This window comes from Chamaea fasciata, unplaced genomic scaffold (assembly GCF_029207755.1).
Source record: "Chamaea fasciata isolate MVZ Bird 193981 ecotype frontalis unplaced genomic scaffold, bChaFas1.0.hap1 SCAF_2, whole genome shotgun sequence".
Classification (NCBI taxonomy): domain Eukaryota; kingdom Metazoa; phylum Chordata; class Aves; order Passeriformes; family Sylviidae; genus Chamaea; species Chamaea fasciata.
The window spans coordinates 16,652,064-16,679,275 of record NW_027094087.1 but is presented as its reverse complement, the minus strand read 5'-3'; the positions used below and the strand labels follow the sequence as shown (position 1 = coordinate 16,679,275).

General features: G+C 38.1%; 1 pseudogene; it reads left to right on the top strand.

Annotated features, from left to right (window-relative positions):
- Positions 1 to 675: 675 nt before the first annotated feature.
- Positions 676 to 25,610, top strand: LOC136284585 (suppressor of tumorigenicity 14 protein-like; annotated as a pseudogene).
- The last annotated feature ends 1,602 nt before the right edge of the window (positions 25,611 to 27,212 follow it).

The following is a 27,212-nucleotide window of genomic DNA, read 5'->3' as shown; positions in this document are numbered from 1 at the left end:
CTTTTGCTTTTCTAGATTCTTTGTGCTCTCTCTCTCTCTCTCTCTCTTTCAACACGTATCAAGTATGTTATTTCCCCACACATATCCTCGATTTTCTTATTTTACATGCAGAATATGCTGAACTTGATGGTTTGCTGACTTAAAGCTGCTTTTCCTTTCAAACAGGAAATATGAACATAAATTGGTTTGCAGTTTAAAAAGTGCATTTATTCTGTGGTACCACCTTGAAGCTGGAAAACTAAGGTGATATGTGGAACTGAGCATTTCTCCTCTCTTACGGATATTTCTATGAATTCCCCAGGGTGTTTATTAGAAGTTGCCTCATTTATATTGCCCTGGGATCTTTTATCTGTAAATTGGTTGCATGTTCTTTGCATTGTGTTGTAAATTATTTCCTTACTCTTGTATTTCTGTAAGAAGTGATCTATTTTCAAATAATAAAATCCATATCCTACTTAGCCAGTCAGGAGAACAAAGAGTTACAGCGGTGGTAACTTTTCCTGCCCACCTTCTCTGACTGCAGATCAGCTGGCTCCAGCTTCAAGCAGTATGGCAAAGGTGAAATAAGAGAAGCCTGGTGTGTGTGGTGGGGAGAGCAGCTATTCTGAGTTATGTTTAAGAAACAGGGTTAATTTAGGGGGTTGTTGCTAGGTTTATCAAAAGGTATTTGTCACTGGCATCATGCTGCAGGCTTTTCCCTCCAGCCGGGTTTCTGTGTACAGCATTCCAGCTCCAGACGCTGAATGGGCTGCAGGGCAGGTAAGAGCCACCAGCTAAGCTTTGTAGTAGGAACACAGTAAATAAATTATCTCTGTCCACTCCTGTGTGCATTGAGCCCCGTTCTTCATAAATTACTCTTAACTAAAGTGGTAAAACACCCACAACCGCTTTCATGACTTGAGATGCACACAAGAAGAAAATAGCCCAGAAATGCAGGTTTCGTGTGTGACGTAGCTGATAACATGAAAGATCTTATCTCAGTTTTAATCTCCTTGAAACTGAGAGAGTAAATACACCAAAAAAGTGATACAATAGCTCTTTTTTTTTTCTTACTAACTGATGCCATCCATGTTTTTCTCTAGGAAAGTCTCCGTATTTGCTACCGCCCATCCTACTAAGAAGGCTTGTGCCAAAAGTATTGTTTCTTCAAATGGATGAAGTTGTGTTTCTGGAGGAAATGTCTTCTAGGAATATTACCTACACTTTCCTTAACAGTTACAGCAATCATGCTAGTCCTGCACTACTCACTCTGTAAGTGTTACTCCCCAGCGTGGTCTGGGTGGGATGGTTATTTCACACTGTGAAAAGCTCTGCACTAGGCAACTGAGCACACAATGTGTGTATATAAACTACTGACTTTCTCCTCTCCTTAATGTCTTTGATAAAGCAACAAAATGCACAGTAATTAGCAGTTAGCAGTTGCACAAAAATATTGAAAGTGTGCATTTTATCTGTATTTTTTTGTGTCTGCTCATGAATACCATCATTATTGGTATTAAGTGTTATCTTTTGCAGGAACCTATAGGAATTATTTGTCTATTTTCTCATGACTTTTTTTAAAAACAGAATGGGTACCTGAATTGTTTATGTACTTCCCCAATTGTCAACACATAGCCATTAAAAACCATGCCTCTTCAGGAAGACAGCACTACAAAAAAATGGAAGCTTAACAATGAAATCTTTCTAGTAGAAGTGCCTGCCTAAACCTTATCTCCTGCCTTTCCTTTCCTGCTGGGCATTACTCTGTCATTGGGACTGACTCAATGCTCTAGCTATTACTGCATGTTTCTCTTAAGAGCTAATACCTGCAAATGCCAAGGACAAGCACATACTTCTGCAGGCCTCTTGTTCTGTAATGTTATTAGAACGTTCTGTAACGTGCTGATTTTTTAATCTTTTTTTTTCTTCTTTTCTCTCAGCTCCAGCTTTTTCCTTTATTTATATTGGTGGAAGTGTAGAAATTCCTAATTTGACTTATACAAATGACCTCAGTGACCCAACATCACAGAAGTTCCTCCTGCAAGCAAAAGCAATTGAAAATTATGTAAGTTCTCACATAGGTAGAGCAATATTTTGTAAATATTTATACAGAATCAGCTGGGAATGAGGACAGGATGCCAGTTAGTCATATTCCCCCCCCCCCCCCCCCCCTTGGAAATAGTAAGTTTAAAGCTAGTAAGAGCCTTGGCCATTTTCAGATTTAGAAATGCAGACAGACAGATGGGGCTGTGTGTCTTACTTAGTAAGGTCACTTACTCTAGTGAGGTCAATGTTTTCTAGGTAATAATGTTTCAGGGTTATAGACAAATTACTTGTCTTGAAGGAAATAGAAGAGTGGGTTTTGGTTTATTTTACTTTATTCAAACTCTCTTCCTTCTAGATTTTTCTTTTTCTTTTTAATTTTACCTCCACTTCAATGCTTCACTTTTTTATTTTCCTTATCACTCACAATAGTGCTTGCTTTCTTGCCCTTCTTTTGAGTTTCTATTTGTGAGATCAGTACTGTTTCCTAGGTACATGTGGACAGCAGTTTTGAAGACAAAGCTGTTCTCTGTTAGCCTGTGTTTCCCAAAAGAACTAATCTGGTGTCTCAAAGCTGCTTTGTGCACAGCCAATACAAGTTGATCATATACTGGAAATTTAAAGACTGAAAAAAAAAATAAATGTATATTAATAAAGGCTTTCTTCATAACTAATTATTAAGATCTATCTCAATGGTCTTAAAATGTGATGTGGAAAAGAATTTTTTAGTGGAATTTATTGCACATTCATGACTCTTATTTGATATTTTGTGAAAATTATGGACAGTGCTTTGAATGTGGGGGAGGGCGGTGAGGAAGAGGAAAGAATGAAAAAGACAAGCATTTTATAGTATTAGAGGTTCTATTGGCACTAAAATATAATGTTACATTTTCTTTTACCACTATTTCATTGTCAGTTTGCAGAAACAAATGAATCTTCTATGAATCTTCCTTCTTGGGAAAGTACTATTTGAAATCTGTAGTGGCTGCTTTCAGGTAGGTGCTATTTCAGCATATTTGAAATATTCAGATGTGTTTTTCTTTTAATGCATTTTAAATTAGCTATCTAGAAGAATTTGCACATGTCCGTAAGAGAATTAAAAATGCAGAAATGCATTTATGCATATGAGCTAAGATAATAATGTGACTTCTGTTCTGCCCTGTAGAATTGGTGAGAGAAATTAAGTCTGATTAATTGTTCCTGAGTCTATGGGTTGTTTTGTTGTCTATTAATCTACTTTTAATTTTTGAAATAATAATTCAGCACTTGCAGGAGCTTATTTTGGTTTTGTCCATTCAAATGAAGTTCTTTTTTAACTTCTGAAAGCAAATCTTTAAATGTGTAACTTGGGGCAAAACATTATTTGAGATCCTGGTAAGAAATGTAAATCCATTGAGCAGCAGGTTATTACAATCCTGGTAGTTTCTGAAAACCCTGAAGGGTCAGTGCACAGACGATTTCAAAAGGATTGGGGTGGAATCACTGAAGTAATAACTTGTGTGTGTATGCTCAAGGATTCTTTATTTCAACAAAAATTATGTGAAATGCTGTATCAAAATACAGGCATAAAATTGTGTTATTGTATGGCGCTAGCTTCCATTAAAAATAGTAATTACAACGTGTCTGGAGCCGTTATATGATCTTAAAAGTGTATAATTACACAGCAGGGATGGTAACATTGAATTTCATTTAAAAATGTTGAAGAATTGCAAGGTGTAGTTTTCAGTCTCAATGCATAGCTGGTTAAGCATATGTCAAAAATATTTCTGCTCTATAGCAAAAATAATTGTTAAACAAAACAGCTTTTTGTCACTATGTTTTGCAGCAACCATTGGGCACAGAATTTCAGCTGGCTATGAAACTGTGCCAGGCAAAAATGCAGACCAGTGGAAACCATATCCAAAATAGTAATTAGACTGTATTTATGATGCATTTTTTTTTCCTTTCACATTGAAGGAGAATCTGGGGTGCAAGCTTACTTCTGGAATACATTCTGGGCACCAAAAGATACGGTTATTTCTCTTAAAAAATTAACCCTATTGGAACAAAAAGAAATCTGTAGTAAACAAGCAGCTCCCCTGTTCAGTTCTGGGGAGGAAGATTTTGATCATGTTACAGTGGAGCTTTTTGGTAACAATGTACCTGTCATTTAATACCTATTCTGTCTATTTTTCTTTCTCCACTTTGTGTCTTTGGCTTGTGTAGCTGATAATTATTACATTTCAGCTTCAGATTCCACAGAACGTGATGTTAAAATCAGGTAATTATGCTTCAATCCCAAGTGAATTTGGGATACAACTTTGTGGGGGAGTGGAATCCTGTGATAGAAAAACGGCATTTTTCCAGTTATTCTTATATTTGTAGGGCTTATGACCTAAACTAGACTATGGAATCTCCATGTCTTGTGTTTCAAATGAAGGCTGGATGAAAATACCTTACAGCTTTTATTCCAATGTTCTGACTAGAATTGTTGAAATTTAATAGTTCCCACTGAATTGCAGTGAGCTGTGGCTCCTATTTTCGCCATCTCTAAAAAAAATCATAACAAACAAACAAAACCCAACAAAACCTCTAAAAATTGTACTTCATAATCATAATTACAAATTGTAATTTGGCTTGTGATTAGACAATTTTAGTTATATGTTGATAGTGATCAGTCAGATAACGTAGAGCTTTAATTCAGTTTGCCTGATTTCTTCATATCAAGCACATCTCAAGATTTTCCTTCATGTACTTAGCGTTCTCCTTGCATGGAGAATGAAGAAGAGAAAATGGCAAAGGAAGCAGTAGGTGTGAAACAGATATTGTAGCAATTGCAGCTGAATCAGCTCCTGCTCGTGGAATGTGCAATGAGCTGGTGATGATGAGGCTTTGCACTTTTGTGGCCAGAGCAGGAGAGGGTGATGCAGTCTGAGAGGGAAAAGGGAACAGAGCCGTAAATGTAAGAGCAAAAAGGGAATAGAGTAGTCAAGAAATGTGGGTAGGTGATTATTTATAGCTTGTCTGAAATCTTACCCAAGAACTTATCTTTCAATCTAACAGTTTTTCCATACTGATCTACATTTATTTTTGGTAGCAGTATCCTTTGACCTGTATGCCAAGCCAGGTAACAACAGGACTTTAACTCTAATGAATCCCAAAAAGTAATTTTATCAATGGAGACTGCAAGTTCCTTCTAATTACGTGATGAGACTGGTAGTTATCACTTTGCGTGGTGTCACTCCAGAGAGCTGTGCATCACACCACTTGTCAGCATATGATTTCCTTCTTCCGCTGCAGAACATGATCATTACCAGGTACGATACACAGAGCATAGATGCTTTACTGAGCTGTACAGAAGCTCTCTGAAACTGTAAAAAATTGATAAAATGTGAGATTTGAAATACAACTTAATTAAAAGTCTTGGATAGGGTAATAAAAAGATCTTCTAAAAAAGTTAGAAGGGACTGACAAGGGTTTTCAAGTCCAACTCCCTGTTCCTCAGAGGACTACCTAAAACCAAATCATCTGACTAAGAGCATTGTCCAGATGTTCCTTGAACTCTGACAGGCTTGGCGCTGAGACCCGTTCCCTGGGGAACCTGTTACAAATTGCTGTGGGGTTTTTTTTCTCCACTATGACTAATTCTTAATTATTTCATTCCATAAAATTACTTTCACAACTAAAAATGACACAGACTTTATTTTAGAATGTTATATTTATTACTTTCAGAAAACATATGTTTTACGGCAGTCCAGTCACAGCTGAATTCCTGTTCATAATAGGGGGGTTGGAAGGCTCCCTCCTCAGAGTCACTGTATAGTCTATCTGCATAAGTGAGTTCAGATGATATTTAAATTTGAGTGGCTACACTGCTCCTACTTTTCAGAGTCAAATTTAATGTATGAGCACAAGGAATCTGTCTTCCTCAATGAAAAAAATAAACAAGTTGACGGATCTGAGGATGGATGGTTTCAAGAGGGGAATTTTACTTAAGTTTTTTCTTTTAGGAACTTTCAGAAAGAGATTGGCTGGGCATGAAGATTTGGCTAGGAATCTCAAATGCACTTGTTTCAGAGTGCTTTAACTTAATTGAGTAGGTGGTCTTCTTCAGCTCTATTAATGTACAAATTGCTCTCTCTGCAACAAGACATAACAGATTGCCATTGTTGGCATGGAATGGACCCAAGGTTTTTGTAAGGAGTTACTCCCAAACCGTAGCTTAACAAGGAGAATCCTGTTCCTGATGGGGGCCTGCATCTGTTCTGCTACTTATTATGGATTATTGTTGTGACTGTTACTCCATTGTGCCTTATTACCACTGGCTTAGCTTTTTAGGAACCACAAATGTAGAACTGGCCATGAGCATGAAAACACCTGGAAGACAGCAAGACCAACACAGGTGTCTGATGTAACACATTCAGAGAACATTGATGAAGTAAGCTGTAAGATAAAATCCAAGAATGTGCATTGATGTCTGTCTATTAAAGAACCAAAACAGAATTTGGTGACTGAAATTATGTTAAAAGCCTGAGGGTACCTCAGGCCACTCTAGAAAATGTGTTGCTTTGCATGTGTCTATTAGTTTTGTGCTTGGGTCAAAAGCAGCCTAGTGACACATTTAAGACACATACAGTAGAACTAATAATGACAGTATGTCCAATATCTTTGACAGCCAGTAACTACTGGCCATTATTCCCTACTGTTTAGGTCTAGGGTCACACATGGTGACTGAACTGATTCTCACCGGTTTCTGTAATCTGCAGTAATACGTCTGTTCAGTGACAAATCCTAAAGCATGTTCAAGCTGAGATGGTGAGGTGTGCTGTGAGAGTATGTATCTCATGTGGACAACTCTTCTCATAGCTTGCCTTGCTGTTCTGATGATACTGTGACAGAAGGTACACACAGCAGATAAGCCAGGCTGATTGGGTTGATGAAGATGCTGAAATGTTTCCACATGGTAATGTGGAAAGGACTTAAATTGTTACTTTATAAATGTTTTGTCAGCTATTATGATAAAAAGGATTTAATAATGTCTGCAGGAGAGGTGAAGCAGAGATTCACTAGTGTCTCACTTCAAATGTGTGAAAGGAATAACCTACTAAAGTAGAAGACAACTACTTTCAATTTAAGGTTAAAAAATTTGATTTTAATGCTGCCAATTTGGATCTGGGTGACATCAAAGAACTTGATGCAGGGGTGAAATGGAAATACTCTGTTAGTGTGAGGTCTAATCTTAATTGCTTTCATTTGCTGTGCATTAAAAAAAAGAGGAAACCTGTTAGAAAAATTCAATGCATAGATTCACAGATATCACAGAATATTCTGAGTTGGAAGTGACCCACATAGATCATTGAGTTATAAATAAATTAAAGAAGTGAAAAATATGATGTGGGTTGCAAAATGAAGTAAGCATAATAGTGTAATAAATATATGGTATTAAATTTGTGGATCAAAATTGTGTGTATTAAAACTTTGCAGTGGAATGGAAAAAACCCTGAATTCCTGGAAACAATTTCAGGGCGTCTCTTTACATACCACAGTCTTTTCTTAGTCCAAAGGTGTTACCTCGACATCTGCCAGAGAGATAACCGGGAAACGGCCCATTAAGCATGGGCTGACCACATCTTCTCAGTTCATCAGGAGATCCGATATCAATCTGGGCGGAGGGCGGCAGAAACCTTCTGACAGAAGATTCAGAGACTTTTCATTCAGACGTCTTTTCAGTTTCTCAGGAAGCTCTTTCAGATATTCCTTGCGGGATACCGGACATTTCAATGATTGTGTTATGTACATGATGTCATGTTCTTCAGGTTCTTTGTTACCGTCTTGTTTATGCCTCAGGGTAGAAAAATGGTATAAAACACCTACCCTGAGACCACGAATTTGTGGGCAGTACTCCGGAGACGCACCCTTTGCTGCTCCAGGATTGCCCACCCAGCATTTGATCGATGTTGTCCAAGTTTATCGTGACATTTCCCGAAACTGCTTTTCAAATTTGGTAAATAAATCTTTGATTTTAGAAATTGGCTCTGATCATTTATAACAATAGTGAATTTACAAAAGCAAGAAGTAGCATCTCACATTACAAGTAAAAGAACAATAGGAAGTAATAGTTGCCAAGCATGGGGCTTCACATTTTGTGTGATAGTTTTTGTGACACAAAATCAGGCGGAACGTGGATAGATTGGAAATATTTTGGGTTTATCTGTTGCACAAATGCTACTCAAAACTGCTGCATTGGCACTTCTTGCCTTTTCAGTCCTAACCTCTGCTTCTCAGTGCCACAATCACCACTAAAGTAACAATCTGGCATTGCCTTTCTGATGCTTCTATAGGTATGAAAATTCCAGGGCACTTGTTAAGCAAGAAAACGATGATTTACACGCAGAGTGACTAAGGCTCGATGCTGGTGTTATAAGTGATCAGAGCCAATTTCCAAAATCAAATATTTATTTAACAAGTTTGAAAAGCAATTTCGGGAAACGCGACGATAAATCAGGACAACATCGATCGAATGTTGGGTGGACAATCCGGGAGCAGCAAAGGGTGCGTCTCCGGAGTACTGCCCACAAATTCGGGGTCTCAGGGTAGGTGTTTTATACCATTTTTCTACCCTGAGGCATAAACAAGACGGTAACAAAGAACCCGAAGAACATGACATCATGTACATAACATAATCATTGAAATGTCTGGTGTCCACAAGGGATATCTGAAAGAGTTTCTTGAGAAATTGAAAAGACGTCTGAATGAAAAGTCTCTGAATCTTCTGTCAGAAGGTTTCTGCCACCCTCCGCCCAGATTGGTATCGGATCTCCTGATGAACTGAGAAGATGTGGTCAGCCCATGCTTTGTGGGCCGTTTCCCGGTTATCTCTCTGGCAGATGTCGAGGTAACACCTTTGGACTGTGAAAAGACTGTGGTATGCAAAGAGACGCCCTGAAATTGTTTCCAGGAATTCAGGGGTTTTTACATTCCACTCCAAAGTTTTAATACACACAATTTTAATCCACGAATTTAATAGTATGTATCTATTACACTGGGAAGCCCTAACATCCCATGTACCATCAGCTGGGTGGAAAAATAAAAGAAAAGTAGTAGCCAAGGGAATGCTTCTGAAACACAGATGTCCAGATCAGTCTTACTTCTGCCCAGTTTCCCAGCAAAGATGACAGGAATGTGGGAAATGTTTTGGGATTACATTTTTTAATGCTTTTTTTTTGTAACCTTCCAGATGGTGTGGACTTGGGGCCTGGACTCCTTCCGTTGTGCGTTTAACTTCATCAAGTAATGTAATGTTGTTTACCTTCTCACTGGATTGAAGAGGAGAAAGCAACATGTTAAAAGCTCACTTTAAAGCCATTCCCAAAATCAGTACGTATTTAATAGAAACAAGCATCTGATGAAAGCACACTTATTACTGGTTTTGCCTCAAAAAAAGTTGATATTGCCTTGAGCATATCTGGGGGAGGGAATGTTGGCATATAAAGCAGGCAATTAGCACTCTGCTTCACTTTACAAAAGACTGAGAATTGAACAGAAGAGAGAACATCCTTTGGTCTGGGAGTCTTTGTCTTCCTGATACCTATTCAAGCCTTGCTTGCCAGTCGCTGCATGGATAACACCGAGTAGTAGCAGCAGAGCAGCCAGACAGACAGCTACAGGCTCTATCTATCTAAGCAAAGCTGGATAGCCCCAGTGACAGAGCAGCTACTTTCATCAGTTTTGCCAGTGTAACTACGGATCATAGAATGTGTGTAAAAAAAATGGAAAGCAAAAGCAAACACTTCTAATTTATCCTTGTTCTTTTTCTGAAAGCATAGTTCAGTGCAGTTAACTGAATAAAACCATTCCAAACCTATGGGATACTGTGGATGTTACATGCATGCTGCATGGTGAAATATTTAAGAGTTTTGACAGTGAAGCAAGTGACTATATTTTAAGATGTGGAACAAGTCACAGAGTCTCCAAAGCTGCCTCATTTCAGCTTATGTCTCTCTGCATGCTGCTTATCCAAATGCATATCCTGTGCACATTACTAATTAAAATGGCTTTATTGTCCTGAGGATGGGCATTTCAAATTAGATGTAGCCCAGGTTTTGACACAAGATTTTTTTGATTTCAACATTATCTTATTTTCTGTTGTGTTCATTTCTGCATTCACAATGTTACCTGAAGGGAACAAAAAGGACTAAGGACTAGATATCTAGGAGAGTCCTTGGCAGAAAATAAAACTTCAAAGAAATTGTTCAAATATAGCATGAATTTTCAAACTGAGAACTGATAAATGAACTTCCTTGTTTACATGAAATTAATCAGTTTTCACTTCACTGGGCTGATTGTTTTTTAATTTTGAAAATACCTACAGGAAAGTCAGAAGTAAATTGGAAGGGGGAGTTTTGTTGCATCCACATCTAGTTGCTTCTTTCACTCACCATGAAAGAATGCTTGTTTAAGAAAGAAAAGCTTCAGTCAGAGGGTTTTTTGTACTTACCCTTAGTTGTAATTTAATCCAAAAACAGGAGAAATTCAGTGTGATGTGGAGCTGGAAGTTAAGTGGTTTTCAGTTAATACAGGAAAAATGTGAGTTTAATACTGTCACAATATATTATTCTAACTCTGTACATAGAGAAGGGTCCTAGCAAGCGAAGTAGACTCTGTACTTTGGTCCAGCTGAGATAACCATGTTCCTTGCTGATGTATTTCTCTCCTAGTATGTGGTGGTCATTACATTTCCCGGAATGGGACACTGAGTTCCCCTTATTACCCAAGTTACTACCCACCAAATATTGACTGCACCTGGATCATCAAGGTAAGTGCTGGGAACTCTTCTGAGTACTGATGACTTTTCTTTATCTTATATAGACAGAAAATTGGGAGAAATGGCTTTTGATGTGGGTGGAACAGAGAGAAAACCTAGTGAGACCACTGACCTGACTTCTTCTCAGGCATGCATTTCTTTGCTGTCCTATGTACAGGGAAGTGTTGCCAACTTCCAGAAGTTTGAGCATCATTTGTGACAGAAACAAATTAATGTATAAGATGACAATTCCCAGCAGCCAGAGATAATTAATAATAATCAGAGCTTTTCTTTTATATCAAAAATAAAAAATGGTCATGTAAATCATGCCTCACATGATGGATACCACACTGTTTCCCTGAATTCTGCAGAGCCAGGACCATCTCTGGTTTAGAAATTCACCTCTGAATTTCCAGTAAGTCCTTTGGCAAGACTTAAAATCTGCTCATGATTTCTACCAACCACCTAATGTGTTGGTCTATTGTTCCACTCAGCATTTAACTACATTTTAGCTTCCCTGGTAAACAACACTTTTCATGTATATGACTTGATAAGTCTCTACCTTTCATGGTATTATTAGCAGCTTGTAGCTCTCTCCAAAAACTCTCACCTCTGAGCAGGACAGGAACACACGGCATTACTAACCTAGCATGAACCTCAGATATAGTGCCTTTTGCTGGCTGCAGAAAGCTTACGTTCCTTCATCAGGCACAGTCTAGCCAAAGTTGGGTCTAAAAAGAATTCTATAGATGTTTAAATTAGCAAAGTTTTTTTGCTCTTCAGAAGTGCTAATTTCAATAGAAATGCAGTACTTTCAATCCCATTATAGGCAGAACATCTTGGAAGCAGAAGCTGTTTTCATTTTGTGGATGCGTGTCAGGGTTTTTTGATTTTTAGGCACCATTGCCTGGCTACAAACTCTCAGTGAAAATCCTTGTAACACAAATTCAAGAGAAGTCTCCAGGGTCCAGTAAATGTGATAAAGACTGGTTAGAAATTGATGGAGTTAGGTGAGTAAATACATTATTTTCTGGCATATTGATTTGCACTTTGAAGTTCTGCACATTTAGGCATCCTGGATTTTTCTTACAGATATTTACTTTTTCTTATGTTCCCCTTAGAGCAATGATCTAGAAAACTACAGGATTTTATGCAGCTGCAGCTGAACTGTAAACTCCTGGCTGTGGTCTTGATATGGGTGGAGAGTTTGTGTAATCAGAAATTTCATTTTCTTTACCACTTGCACGTCAGTGATTGTAATTGTTACACAAACACTAAAAATAATGGTATTCAGAGAAATTTGTCTCTTGGAAGAAGCATATTGAAACAAGCAACAGCTGTTGGACTTGGCTGAATGATTTAATCCTTTCCTGGATGTGCGACTTTTGGGTTTGCAGACCTAAATGGGCAATCTGAAATCAAGCATGCTTGAAGCAGTTTGTATTTATAAAGTAGACCCTGAAATTGATCATCTTGCTGCATTTTGTTTCAAAGTCCACTAATCCCAAAAATGTTGCAGAGTGGGATGCATTTGTAAATAGGGTTTCAAAAACTTTTGATGGGCAGTTTTTAACACCAAAATATAGCTGATCCTTATTGCATTGTCTTAAAGTTTTTTGACATCACTACCACTCAGTAGAAGGAGACATAGCTGGATGGTAGTGATCAGTTTGGTTAGAAATTAATATTTCTCACTTTTGCCTTGCTAGATACTGTACAGCTCTTTCAGAAAACAACAGACACAGAGTATATGGCTATTCTGCTGCAATCAACTTCCATTCCGATGAGCTGGTCACCCACAGAGGGTTTTATATTGAATACAGAGCTTTCAGTCACACAGACCGTAAGTTATTAAGAACACACTTTAATTTTTAAGGAGAAACCTTTGAAAAACCCTGCTTGACAGACCAATCACACACAACTCAACCTGCCTATTTTCTCAACCTTATTGCAGAAGAAAGATGTGTAAAATGTTATGTCTTTAGCTGACCAAATAGAGGTACAAATTTAGATATAAGATGCATTTAGAAGCTAGTACTTATTTTCTAACTTTTATCAACATTTCTGTAAAATGGGCAGTAAGAGTAAAATTTCTCAATTTCTGTAGATCTGCTTATATGGCACTTTGCTGACACCTTAAAATAGCCAAGCAGCAACATGAAAATAGAATGGCAGAGTGCCTCTAAGCATGACTCTTCTGCCAACAAAAGTTAACCATGAATACACAATCTTCTCTTTAAAATCACAACTTAAGGTGCTCTAATCAATTTCCAGGTTTAGACAAACTATTTAAGTTTTAATGGCAGTCAAAGGACCCCTTGTTAGAAGATGTTTCAGAAATATGTCTGGGGTTTTTATGGACCTTTTCTAACTCCCCAGTCTATGGACTTCTGGATCAATGTTAGATTTTGAGGGCTTCCAGATGGTGGAACAGGAATTTTCAGGAGATACACATATTTACTTGTGACATTTCTAAGAAAAGATGCAGTTTCAGATTTTTTAGATGCCTGGGTTTTTTTACCCAATTAATGTCTAGAAAGCTAAATTTTTCTGTGATTTCAAGAGATCAGTTCTTTTTGAGAGGCCTCTTTAAACCTTCATTGTGCTTGTCAGAGTGTAATTCTGTTCATTGTTGACATAGAAGCACTTAAGGTTTCTTGTAAAGATTTTTGTTTCATGTCTTTCACTCTAAATAAGTGGTCAGTCATTCTTTAAGACTCACAAATTTTCAGGGATTTCTTCTTCCACCAATGTGGTTCTCTTTCTACTGGAAAAAATTGCCAACTATTCTTAATTCCATGGTTACTCTGGTTCCTGCCTCAAAAATGGTTAAGAGTGTAAGCCTAAGAACATCTTTTTTAACATAGAAAAACCCCAGTCTTTATGGTGTGTATCTGTTCTGTGTGCTCTGCTTTTAGCACTGAGCCAGCAAGCAGATGGTTCAAAGTTATTTATTCAATTCTTAGTCACAGTCAGGAGTCTCTGCACAAAGACTCATCAGGAGGGGTGGAATTGCTGTGATGTGTCAGTATCATGTTGATGCAGTAGTTTGGGGAAGGCTGTCTGAGATATCAGCCTGGATTGAGAGCGCTGGTCTGTCTCAGCCTTGCCTGTAGCAGTAGTAATAGGAGAAGGAAAAAAAAAAATTAATGTTTTCACACGTCTTTAGTACCTGCAGACACCCACCTGAGGTTAGTTTTTTTCCCATTGTTGGGTGCCTATCAAAGCACAGCTGTTAAAAATCACAGGCACTGCTCTGAGCTGACCGGGAAAGCAAATGCCAGCCATCAGGGAAAGGTGACAAGAAAATGGAGACACTCCTGCTTTGAGCTCGTGCTGGCTAGGTGGTGTGTGCTTTCCTCCCACTGACATCACATGCAAGGCAGTGAAGAGGACTAATTTACTCCAGATTGGAACTGATTAGACAACTGTGGGACAAATGGATTTGGTCCTTCAATCTGATGTAGCTCTTAATTTGCCTATGGTGCTAAATGGGAGAAAGAAAGCTTCAGTTGACTTCACTTAGGCAGAAAAAGGAATGGTTTGAGCTACTAAGTCTTTCAGAGACTTTCTTTTTTTCTTGAACATCTGAAAGAGTGAAAGAGAACAAACATATTTTTATATATTGGAAAGAAAAAATTTACCATCTATACTAGTAGTTAGTTTACATTAATGCGAAAGAAATTCTTGGTCAAGGGCTGTTTCATAATGAGACTGCAAGTTTTGGGAAGTGTTTGATAAAGCACTTATTCACATCAGACATTGAGTGTAGTAACACAGATTAATTTCTACAAAATTTTAATATCAGGAAATATGTATTTGTAATACTAATGAGAATGCCTAATTCTGATTGTTTCCTTCTCCTTAGATGCTCCTGTATTAAATACATTCCCTTAACAAATTAAAGAAATGCTTCCTGTCAGTAGTTATGTATCTGTAGTGAATGACTTTCAACACTTAGAGGCAATTAATGTGAATTTAATTTGCTAAGTCTGTTTAAGTGACTCATTTAATTCAGACTGCTTGATAAAAAGCTTTGACAGATTGTGGCAAGTAATATATTATTTCTTTTTAAATATTCAATTTATTTTACAAATAACACAAACTTTAATTTTTATTAGTCATTTTAATGTTTCTTCATGGTACGGTCCTGCATTACTGCATTTAGACTGTATCCATATTTCTAGTGTCACTGATTTCTTATTTGTCTAGCTTGTCCTTAGATACGCAGATAGAATGCGCATTCCATCAAGTAATCAGTTTGAATGCTGGAAAGGCTGCCCAGATGGTAGTGATGAATTGGAGTAGAGCAATTATTTCCTGTTTGTTGTTTTCTGTAAAGAGTTTCTTCCACAAAGTTGAGAGATGGGCTGAAATGATCTCTACGCTACTGCTGGCAATCTTTAGGATCACATGAAGCATGTGGGTGTAAAAGTGTGGAAAAAAGGGTGTGTAATGTGTCTCTTTAACGACTGGGAGAACAGAAAAATCAAGAGGGAATTTTACACCAATCTTTATAAGTTAACCTTCCAAAGGAAAAAAAAAGAATGCAGAAGCAGTCAAAGTAAGCTATTTGTAAATAGTGAAAAGAATATTAAAACCAGCATGGAGATTCAAAATTTTGTTTTAGTTCCCTGCTGTAAGAGGATAAATAGATAAGTTGTACTTTGACACTGTCTTGTGTGACAAGCTTATCAGTAAGTAAAGGAAATGTGGGGAGAAAAAAATACAGGAAACTGTTTCCACAGAACGAGTGGTCAAGACTCATTACCAAAGAAGAAGGATATTTTTAATGTCATTCTGCCAATATTGTTACGGAATGTCACATAATTTTTGTTCATAATCTAAATTATGGATAAGAGTAGATGCTTATGAAATAGGAAAAGTGTTACACAATAGAAAGATGGATGTATTTAAGAGGGATGTATTTGCAAGTGGTTCTGAGAAGCTGTAGAATATATATGGAGAAAAATAAAGACAAAAATAAGAGTTGGCAGTGCCCTGGCAGCCAGGAGGGGAACGCTCATGTCCTGGGGGGCATCAGGCCCACCACTGCCAGCCAGGCAAGGGAGGGGATTGTCTCACTCTGCTCTGCACTGGGGCAGCCTCACTTCAGGTGCTGGGAGAAGCTTTGGGCACTACAATATAAAAAATATTAATCTATTAGAGAGTGTCCACAGGGTGGTAATGAAGACGGTGAAGGGCCTTGAGGGGAAGCCCTAAAAGGAGCAGCTGAGGTCACTTGGTCTGTTTGGCCTGGAGGAGACTGAGGGGAGACTTCACCACAGTTACAACTTCCTTGTGAGGGGAAGAGAAGGGGCAGACACTGATCTCTGCTCTCTGGTGACTGGTTACAGTCCTGAGGGAATGGTCTGAAGCTGTGTCAGGGGAAGATTAGGTTCAATATTAGGAAAAGGTTCTTCACCCAGAAGAACCTGGAACAAGCTTGCCAGGGAAGTGGTCACAGCCCTAAGGCTGCCAGAGCTCAAGAAGCATTTGGACAATGCTCTCAGACACAGGGTTTGACTCTTGGGCATGGTGCTGTGCAGGGCCAGGAGCTGAACTGTGAAGTTGATCCTTGTGGGTCCCATCCAGCTCAGAATATTCTGTGATTCTGTAAGATCTGAATGTAGATAACTGAACACACATGTGGATTGCCTAAGTTGCTATTTTTTGCTAAAAAATAGCTGGGGGGATGATTGTTGCTCAAAGCTGACTTGTGAGTCAAAGTCACAAAATACTCTTTGTGGGTTTTGTTTGTATTTGGTGTTTTGTTGGTTGGTTGTCTTTATTCTGGGGGTTTTTAAGTATTACACTAGGATGTAAGACAGGAATTAGAAAATACCTTCTCAATCACCAGTGGGAAGGCTTCAGCTAGAGAACTGTACCTAAATTAGGCACTGCATGTCAAAGAAGATAGGGAACATTCAAAAGATGCCAGAAACGATGACGAGAAGGTAATCCAAGGTCAGAGAGCACAGCACTTTCTGGCACTGCATGCTATCAAAACCAAGATAGATAAATGTCTGACAGAAATGGCACAGAAACATCCAAGGGGCCTCTGGTAGGGAGTGTAGCATGTGGGTGTTGGTCTGCTGTTTGTATCAGAAATATATTGACCTTTTTTCTTCAGGTTGTAATCCAGAGCAATTGAACCGTGGTGATGACAAGTGTAAACTTCAGTATAAGTCTTGTAAAGATGATGACAGCTGCAGGCAGGACAGTGATGAAAAGAACTGCTGTAAGTATGTATTTGTAGCTATTTTCCAAAAGATGATGGAAGGCAGAAGCACGAATATGCATATTTTAATGATTAAATGTGTTGTTTCTAGATTTTTTTTTCATGGTACAAGGTAAAAGTTTCATGATAATGAACATAAATCATGCAGAATAAAAGTTGGTTTGGGGAGAGTTTAGACAATTAATGAAGAAAAATCCAAGATAACAGTTACTTTAGGAAGAAAATCAAACCACATTTTGCTGGTGATCTTGTTGGAAGAGCACTTTTCTCCAAAATGCTGCCGGATCAGTACCACATAATTTAAGGAAGAGACACAAAGTAGGCTGGGGACTTTCACCACATTGATGGTCTTTTTACTGTAGATCCACAACGGTTGTGGGTTTTGTTGGTACTACCAATGACTCCCTCCCTAGTGACTTGCTGCATTTTCCTTTTTTTTTTTTTTTTTGTCTTGGTTTCAATCTTGAGGTAGCCAGGAGTAAATCCTTGTTGAAAAAGACCTACCTCCCACTGTTCAGAGGTCCCTGTAAAACAACTGGTAATAAGAATAATAGTAATGGAGGCCAATTGCTGAGATCTATTAGGATTCTCACATAGTAAACTGTGAGTGTCCTTCGTCAGAAATTTATTGGAGGGAGATATAAAGCTCTTCCACAGTTTTCTCAATTTCACTTGAAAATGAAAAGATGCTGTGAAGATTTCTGAATTGTAATGCCAGTAGCGCTGGTGAAGGCAAAAGAACAAATCTGGGAAGCCACACTTGCTCAGTTTAGAGTTATGTAAAATGGGAGTGTGGACACCTGGAGGGTCTTCTTTTTCCTCAGGGAGAGTGGAGACTGAAATTAGTGTGATCATTAATTAGAGTGGATCAGTCCCCTGTCCACTCTCCATAGAGGGACCAGATTACACCAGTATGGACTACTACTTCAAGCAGGCTAGAATGTGCATCTTTCAACAACTTGCTGAATGTGCAAGGTTCTGTTAATAATTTCAAAGCACGACTCCAAACATGTGACACTATCTTCTCTCTCTTACTTCAGCCTACAAAAGTTGCTCCCCTTATGCATACAAATGCCTCAATGGAAAATGCTTGCTGAAACCAAATCTTGAATGTGATGGGAAAAGAGACTGTACAGATGGATCTGATGAAATGAGCTGTGGTGTGGTAACATTTATTTTAAAATTTGTTAGTTACTTGGGAAACTAAGTTGACAATTTGTATTAAGAATTATTAGATTAAGAATTGGTTAAATCAAATACGAATTTTAAAAAAGTAATTTCCTGGTAATACTGTATGCAAATGTCTGTCTTGAATTTTGCACTGTTTCTTTTAAATCAACTCATCCATTCTGTCTATAATGACTTATTTCAAGCAATGCACTTCCGGGATAAGCTGGTAGGTCTTGCTGCCTTTTTGAGCTGAAAGAAATGCAGTCAAGGAGCTGCATTTGTAAGGAGGGAAAAGAGACAAGAATGATTCAAATGAACTTCTAAATCGTGCTTAATCTCTGAGTTATTCAACACTTTAGAAAGCTACACAGAAAGAAAGACAAATGACTGCTTTATATCTGACCTGCCCATTGAGTGAAAACAGGCAAGTACTCACCTTTTTACCAATTGCACAGTAAGGTTGAAGGGTAAAAGTTTGTGTCAAGCATGACAAAGTGAATTAACTGGTGAGCTTTTTAGTAATTTGTTAAATTATTTTGTTAGCTTGTGGAAGACGCCAGCTTAAGAAAAACAGAATTGTTGGAGGTGAAGATGCGAGATCTGAGAAGTGGCCTTAGCAAGCAAGTTTACAGATGGGGCCATATGGCCACGTGTGTGGCGCATCTGTGATTTCCAACAGGTGGCTCGTATCTGCTGCCCATTGCTTCCTGAATACTGATTCTGTGAGGTATGAAGAAATTATACTGTTCTAGAGTATTTGCAGTTTAATAACCTTACAAAGTTTCTTTCAATAATTTGCAGAAGCTATTCCTTGTCTAGATAAGTTGATCCAGGTTATAACTTGGTGACATGACCTTGCTACATAAACACTTGGTGCTGTCTGCTGGCTTCAAAAGTCTTAAGTTTTTGAAGTTATTCTTTTGCTTCCATTGCCAGTGAGTCCTGCATGAAAGAACACTTCTGTTTGATTTAGGGTAAACGCCTCTTTTTTTCCCCCTTCTTTTCAAAAGGCAGGGGTTTTCTGGGTAGAACTATGGCCTTTTCTCCCAAGACATGTCCTATTTATTGATCAATGAGTGAAAACCTCATTGATGTTCAGTTTAGATAGTGTAAATTGAAAATGCATACCTCCTACATGTGGTAAGGATGAGACAGAGTTTAATAATATGCTTTTATGAGTTCCAAAGCATGATGCATTGCAAGGAGTTGGTTTTATAACTCCAGAAAATTAATTATTTTCATAATAGCAAGTAAAAACATTGCGTAATGTTTTAGCAGACAGAGACTAGAGTGCATCTATCTTCTGAAGTCATATGCTACTCCATGCACTTTGGTTTTGATGAATGTCCTCAAATACTGAAAAGAAGTCAAAATGGAGTGAACTAACAGTGCATTGCTTTCCAATGGGATGTTCTAAAACCATTTTTTTTACAGATACTCCGTTCCAATGGGATGGAGAGCATATATGGGCTCACATACTATTAATGAAAAGAGCAATCGTGTAGCTATGAGATCAATCATAAGGATTATTGTCCACCCACAGTATGACCAATCTATCTCAGACTATGACATTGCCCTGTTGGAAATGGAGACGCCTGTACTCTTTAGTGAGCTGGTACAGCCCATTTGTTAACCCAGCACTTCTAGAGTATTCCTTTATGGAACTGTGTGCAATATAACTGGCTGGGGAGCCATAAAAGAAAATAGTATGTTCATTTCCTGGACATACTTTTTGCAAGTTTGGCTTAGTTTTAAACTCTAATAATGGAATATTTACACTTGTAAGCAAAAAATAAAAAACCCATGTAGTTTACTTAGTGTGTCTATAAAAAGCCAGAAAAGATTCCCTTAGCTACAGTCTGTGAATTCTGAATGGTTGCTTGGGTGGCACGTGATAAGTGACAAAAGGCATACTCTGGTGTCACAAATCATTGCAAAGCAAATGATTAGAGATTTACAAAAATGTGCCCATTTTCATGCTCATGACTCATTTTATCTGGTGAATAGAACCTTGCAGGTAAAGAGATCATAACTTGCAATTATTGCGGAGAAAGAATTTTTTTCTGATTGACAATATAGAGCCATAAGCAGCAATAAAAAAAAAAATTAAAAAAAAAAAAAAGAAGTGGAGGACCTTTATTTTGTCTGTCTTAACCAAAGGCACTTTAAAGTATGCCTAATGAAGTGTTCTGCCTCTGTGTAGCTTGGAGCAGCCAGCTGCAATGGAGAGGCAGGAAAAAGTACATTGAGTTAGAGAGGGGTTGCAGGCGAGCCTGTGGGATCCTTGCTCTGTCTCAGCATTAAACAGCTTGAAACCTAGGCTTGGGCAGCATCTCAGCACATCAGAGGTGTCAGGATATTTAGCTCATAAGGGCACCTTACATCAATACCAAAGTACAGAATTAGGTTCTTAGCATCATTTGTGAGTTACCGACTGTTCTTTGGGGTTTTTCTTAATTACTTGTTTTTCCACACTGAGCTTTATTCCTCAGTTTCTTCCCTAGAACTGAGAGGATTGAAAACAATATAGAAATTGAATTTTGTAGGACTTAGATGTTTTTTGGAGAAAAGCTATGGTGTAAATAATAACAATAAGCTTCAGGCATAATTTGAAATGCCATTCAAATTTAGTCACTCTGTGTGCAGTCTTATCTTACAATTTGCATGGCACTTTTACAACTTTCTGGCATATTAAGGTCATAAGGATAAAGTCTAGGGAAATGGAAAAGTGGTGCATTGGAACTTCTATGGCTATAGGGTAGCGTGGACACCAGCTTTCAAAAACTAGGGCAGGCACCATTTGAAGGGGAGGGAATTACTCTGCTTTCATTAGCTGGGTAGATTTTGAGTTTGAAACAATTCTCTTTTGTTTTGATAATTGGTATCTCTATTAGAAATTTGTACCACCTTAACCTCTGCAATACCATTTGTATTTTTTTCTAGGTCATCTTGCCAAAACACTGCAGGAAGCTTGAGTGAGAATGATTAACCAAAGTGTTTGCAACAAGTTCTACGATGATCTTATTACTTCATGTATGCTGTGTGCTGGGAATCTTAATGGTGGTGTTGATGCATGCCAGGTAATCTGGAACTAGTAGGAAAACTACAAAGGAATGTTTGCTTTCATTGGAAAGCTCTTCAGAGTTTTAGGTTCTTTGTGTGGTGCGGTTTGTTATCGGTTGGTTGGTTGGTTGGTTGGTTGGTTTTTTTAATTGAGATATCATGAGTGTGAGTTTATGGTTAATATAACATGGCAACTAAAAGCCCACCAAAATAAGGAAGAAAATTCATCACAGATAATCTCTGACTCTTTTGAGAAATATCATTTTGCAAAGGCAAGGGGTAAAATCTGTCAAGAAGAATTCTTTTTCATCTTCAACACTTATATTTCATACAACAGAACAAAAACATAAAGATAAAAGGAATCATCTGTGATAAAAGGTCCATCTGTGAGTTATGCTATTTGTATTAATTTCTTTTTATATTTTTTAATATCTGAGTATGGAATTGTGAAAATACTGTAAAAGTATGATGAGTAATGTATGGTTACAGTTGCAAAAAAATACAAAAGGAAAAACTAAGTTAGATTTTGGAACTGCAGCTGCAATGGTGCTTTTTAATTTCCAACATTCATTTGTGTGTATAATTACAAGTTGTGACTACATCACAATAGTGTAAGCTATAAAACCTAGCTTGTTTACACACACAGTCAGAAACTGCTTTTTGGTCACACTTCACCTGTCCTGACTCTGCCTTCTTTCTCCTACTACACTATTTGTGTACTTCATTGGTGTTCAAACTTCAGATGAATAATATCAACTTTACAACAGTTACCATATAAAGGGGATAGAAATTTATTACTAATTATTTGACTGAGGCAATTTGGTACAATTTTTCTGTCATATATAAATTTTATTATTTTAATGCAGTAGGGTAACTTTTGCAAGATTGTAGCTCATGATGGGTCAAACTTCTTTAACACAATAGACTATTTGTAGAATTTTCTTGTGGTGTCTAAAATCTAATTAAATTAATTATTTTTATTAACATAATGTAGATTTTATCTGCAAACTTTGACCTTGGAATTGTTTTGCTAAAATATGTTAATTTGGAGGGGTGATGTTCCTCCAAAAAAATGTGTTGCTTAAGAAATGCCCTTGACTTTTCAGATGGGCATTTTTAACCAATTCAGCTGTATATCATACTGGCCAGTTTTGGCCCTCTGGATCTTTAAGTTCTTGGTCTGGGTAGCATCTTTGTTTTTTGGTTGGTTTTTTGGCTGTCCTCCCTCCCTCCCTCCCTCCCTCTTGACTATGCTTTTGGAGTTATGAACGTCCTGTTCAGTTTCACTTCTTCCTGGACACGTAAGCAGTGCATATGTTGCACAAGTTATGTGAAGCTTCCAAATACCTTTCATCTTTAGAGGATCTGATACATGAGAAATAAAAAAAAATACCCTTTCAGACTGTTCTCTTATCACTCTAGGATATTCTTTGATCTTGGTTCCTCTGCTTAGGATCTTTCTTCTCCCCATTGGCATACAGCCCCTTTGGTCTTTCAGAACTGGCTGCATAATTGGCTGGACTACACAACCTCCTTTCTCAAGTCTGTTTGACATCAGTCTCTTGGATTATCAACATTTCTAGCAGCCTGAGAAAGAGAAGAACTCTGGCTTCTCCTCTTATCTCTAGATAATTTTATGCCACCATAATAGATAATTTTGCTTGGTTGGGTGATGAAAGCTTTCTGTTATTACACTTTTCTCAGTACATGGCTTTCTCCTGACCTCTTACATGTTTTGGATCTGACTGGGGGCTCAAACAAACCCCAGGGTCAGTTTGGAGGCTGCTGACTGCCTTGTGTGCATTAAGAACAGCTGCAGAGAGGAGATGCACTGTAGTTGCCCAGAGTTCTGTGAACACACCAGTTCACAGGAGACATACAAGGTTAAACAATCAAAAGCAAAAAAGCATTGATGAGCCCAAATGCATTTTTATCCTGTGAACTGAATTGAATGGGAATTTTTATTTTTCTACATTGCCATGCAAACCTGCATGTTCCATTTGAGAAGCCAGTTCTTATTTGCACATTCCCTAGTCTTTGTACCTTCTTCTGGCTCTACAAAGTAGCCTACTGTAGACTCAGTCTTGATTATAAAACTGCTGATGATACATAATTGTGCCTGGTTTGCTTGTTGGGTTTGGGTTTGATTCAGTTTTTTGGCTTTTTTTGATTGGGCACTTGTTGTATCTTTCTGTTCCTATTTAACACACGGTGTAAGAGATCTGCCTTCAATCTGTGAACAATTTATGTTCAAACTGTAGCAGAATTCCTATTTCCATCCCTGTCTTCTTCTCTCCCTTTTTGGGCTGTGGTGAGTTATTCTATTAATCCTGTAACGGGACATTATCGAGGAGTAATTCTGTAAACTTCTTCTTGTCATCTGCTTTATATTGATTAGTGTGCTACATCCATAAGTTAAAATAATTGAACAAATATGACATCTGGCTGGGTACTTTTTATCCATAAGTAAGTTTTAATTAATATTAAGTTTTAATGTAAGAACAACAGGGGCAGGTATTTACTGTTCTTAAATAACCTACCTTTTGTTACAGTGCTCTCTGTGTGTGCACTAATGGCCGGACTTCCTTCATTTCAGGGAGATTCTGGAGGTCCCTTGGCCTGCACAGGGAAGGGCAATAGATGGTACCTTGCTGGCATTGTGAGCTGGGGTGAAGGGTGTGCTCGGCACAATCGTCCTGGTGTGTACGCCAAGGTGACAGCACTTTATGACTGGATCTGTCAGAATGCAAACTGATGAGCCAAGGAGAAAATGCGGATCACCTCTGTGTGAAAGCTGCTTCCTACTGTGGTCAATTTGATGATACAACATGAAAATGCCATGGACTGTTCCTTCATGAAATAATACACTTTTTAAATGAAGAAACTACCATTTGTTCACCTAGCAATAACTGTTCAGCCTCAGAGGAACTTCAGATTCCTTATGGATTCATCTTCCTTATACCTATTTGCAGAAACAGCACTGTCTTAAAAACAAAATAAAATTAATTAGAACCTGTAAGAAAAATCCAGCCATACCTCATTCGTAACCCTTCTCCTCTCCTTCCTTGTCCCTTGTTATCTTTATTTGTTTCCACATAGGCATATCTCGATAAAAATGGCCACATGCCATATATATTCAACTCTTTAGGGATGTTACAGGATTCTAGACATACATAATTATTTCATAGTTCTTAAAAATATGAGTTGTGTATTGTGTACAAAGCTGAGATTAATTCTTTCTAGTTATGTGTGACTGCATGACTTTTACTTTCTGGGCTGCAACTTTTGGGGTGTCTACTGTGTTTTCTTAAAAATACCAGATATATAGCTCAAAAATGTTAGGATGCAAGAAATTTTCATTAAAGAACTGGAAGAGCATAAATTGGGTTCTTGGGGATGATGTCTAAATAAAAGGAAGGAATTAATGAGGTGTAATTCATTAAACAAAAGGAAACTATAATGCTTTCTTAAATTCTCTTTAGAATTTGAACTAATTGTAGGGTTTAATGTTTGCAATATGTTACAGGTGTATTTCTACAGCTCTGGCTCTGGCATGCATTGTGAATTTTTTAGCATGTTCCTGGTAGGTTCAGGATTGTTTTTCCTGCTGTCCTTGGTCCACAGTAAGCAGAGTTTCAGGCTCAGGAAAATTTTTTTGTGTATCTTTCTGGGCTGTGCCCACAAAGCCACACTAAATGGAAAGGGATATAGAAGGAAAATGGATTTATGTGGTTGGATGCATCCTTGGGCTCAAAGAAAGTAAAAGAAGAAATGACAGCAAAATTCCTTTAACCCTGGTAGTAAATCTAGGTTTTATAATTTTAATCTCCTGATGATCTTATCACTCCAAATCTAGCCAATTTAAGGTTTCCAAAGCTGTTTATGGGACTTAAGAACACCAGTACTTACCTTAATAAAAGAATTGTTTAGATGGCCTAAAGACCATTTAGATGGTCTTTAAGTTGTGTTCAATATTTGGAAGTGTTTAACTTTCACCTTTAATACATATATTTAAAAAATGAGGCTGGCAGTTTGAACATCTTTTATTGCTGTCCACACACAGCACACTTACTCTGCAGTACATAAGTGATCTTTGTTTAATGTTAGATGCACCATGGTAGTGTGTGGGGGACATGTTGAAAAGAACTAGCACTGTATCTGCACACAGTGAGATTCCTCTTTCTAACACTCCCATTGCTTTTCCTTCCTTTCTCCTGTGGAGCATCTTGCCCCGGCTTGTGTCAAACTTACAACATAAGCTATATTCAAAGCCTCTATGTTAGGAGGTTTGTTTCTTTAGTGGCTACTCAATTATTCACATCTTCCTTTTTAATAAACACATGTTAAAACTGGAGGGGGCTATGCTTTATTTGTTTGGATGTGCCTCTGAAACTCTAAACTTCAGGTGCAATCAGAAGTGCATTGATGCCTTGGACTTTCCTGTTTTTGTAAAGCCGAGCCTAATGTGCCCCTGTTACTAAAGCGTGCATTTAAAGGTGCAAGTTTCTTTTCCTTTTGCTGAAACCAGAAGCACCCTGCCTAGAGAAGAAAACAGCTTTCCTGCTGTTCTGTTTTAGAAAAAATCCTAGCCTAGAAAGTTCAGCTCACTTCTTGACTTCCCATTTTCTCTGAGAGTTTCTCAGCAAACTGTCAGAAGGGTCAGTATTTCACATGGAAGAAATCCACCAAGTGTGAAAGTTAGATCTCCAAGATGGAAGAAAGACTTTAAGGAACTTCTTGACAAATATATAAAACAAAATCAGGACTTCAGCCTTTGCATGGTGAGATCTGTATAATCATTAACTCTTTGTCTTAGAGGAACAGTTTTGGTTTCCGACAATCCAGTAGGAAGGTCTACTGTGAGTGGAAATTAATTATAGGAACCTCATATCCAGCAGGAGTAATGAGAACCAGATAAAGGCTTTTCTAGTGCAAGATGTCCCAAGTAAGATTTTGTAGATCCAGATACGTGTTCTGATCCTGATGACTGCTCAGCTTCACCTTCAGTCCTCCAGTTTTAAGGATTCTCAGAACCAAAAGGTGCGGGGTATACAATTTGTATTTCTTTTTACTAGTGGAATAAACCTAAGAAGTGCTCACTTTCATGGAGTGCCTTTGCCTGGATGGGTGTGACATGACATAAAGAATGCAAACCCTGTGTGTGCTTCAGGCGGCAGAACCAAGGTGAGTTGCACAAAGGAAAAACTGAAGTGGTGGGGTGAGGAGAGAGCACCCTGAGCTGTTGGCAGGAAAAAGGAGAGGTGCTTTGAGTGGATACGCAGGCAGTAGGAAAGGGGGTTGGGGAGAGAGGCTATGTTTTGTTCTTAATGCACGATACTCCCTGTGCTGGGACAAAAGAGTGAGCAAAGGTGAGGTTACCAGCTCTCTGCCCAGACCTTTTGATTCAGAGGGGAGAGAGATGCTCTTTGGGGAGGAAAGAGAACATGGGGATGAAGTGTGAACAGGAGAAATAAGAGGAAGTAGGATCAAGGATATTGGGGAGGCTGGATTCGTAATCAGCCCTGGCTACAGTAAACTGTTGTGAGTGATTCCAAGTGCACATGAGAGTTTGTGTGGGAAGCTAGTGCAGATCAAATCACCATGCTTGTTTCATAAAAGCATGTCCTGTAGAGCACAGGTTGAAATTAAAAGCCATCTTTCTCTTTTCTTTAGCTATGTCCTTTGGGGTTTTTTACCTGAAAGCAGCTTCTCAGGTTTAGCTTGGATAGTATGTTAAAGGACATAAATGGTTCTTTAACACCGGATTTGATTTTAGTTAGTATAATAGCTAGAAGGAGAACAATTTACAGCACAAAGGTCAGTAGTGTTCATTTCTTTATTGACTAGAGAGAGAGAATAGAAATACAAGTCTTGACAGAGTCGTAGCCTAAGCAAACAACATGCTCTGTGAACTTTTACTCAGTTTGTGCTGTT